Source organism: Acyrthosiphon pisum, chromosome X (genome assembly GCF_005508785.2).
Source record: "Acyrthosiphon pisum isolate AL4f chromosome X, pea_aphid_22Mar2018_4r6ur, whole genome shotgun sequence".
Lineage (NCBI taxonomy): Eukaryota > Metazoa > Arthropoda > Insecta > Hemiptera > Aphididae > Acyrthosiphon > Acyrthosiphon pisum.
The window spans coordinates 131,109,691-131,110,550 of record NC_042493.1 but is presented as its reverse complement, the minus strand read 5'-3'; positions in this window follow the sequence as shown (position 1 = coordinate 131,110,550).

Below are 860 nucleotides of genomic sequence, written 5' to 3'. Positions count from 1 at the left end.
CTGTTGAAGAAAATCGAAACATTTTTACTGCCCCAAAACCGTGATGACAGACACAAAAATAAAAAATATAAAAATAAAAAAACACATCATTGTAAAATCAATACATTCATCGTTCCACTCAGAATCTAAAACATATATCATCGAGCGATGCAAGAAATACAATTTTGAGTCAGCAAATTAATAGGTCTACCACCCCCCAAAAAATTGTTCTTCGGGACGGCCCTGCCAACAGGGTAAACTTGAATAAAAAGTATTGCATTAACTGTAGGAATAGGTAATACTTCAAAAATATCTATATTAATAGTAGGGTAATATTCGGACAATAATATTTTTATACATTAAAAACGCAAGTGACCGAAAACAATGTTTATGTTTTTTTATTTGAGAACTTCCTTTACAATATTTTTGTATGTCCGATGACGTCAAAGCCTTACTTGTACTACAATAGATGCCGACAGTAGTGATAAAGACAACAATTTTTTTTACTGAAATTATTATTTAACGGTATTATAATTATTTAAAATACACAAAATCTAGTACCTAGTGGTATTATATTTAAAATGTAATTTATTTTTCAAAAACAATTATGAAAATTGAATGTAGATAATAATATAGAGTATTGTGATGCATACTAATTATCATACAATAATTATATATTTTCACTTAGTTAATTGAAACCTGAAATTTAGTTTAATCTAGTTTTACGGCTATATATTCCAATTTATCATAGGTAGTAACATTTTTTTATATATTCAAAACGCAAGTGTCCTCAAACAATGTTTATATTTGTTGGTACTCAGGGCCTGATTTAGGTATTTTGTGGCCTTAGGCAAAATAAAAAAGTGGCTTTTATAGCCCCC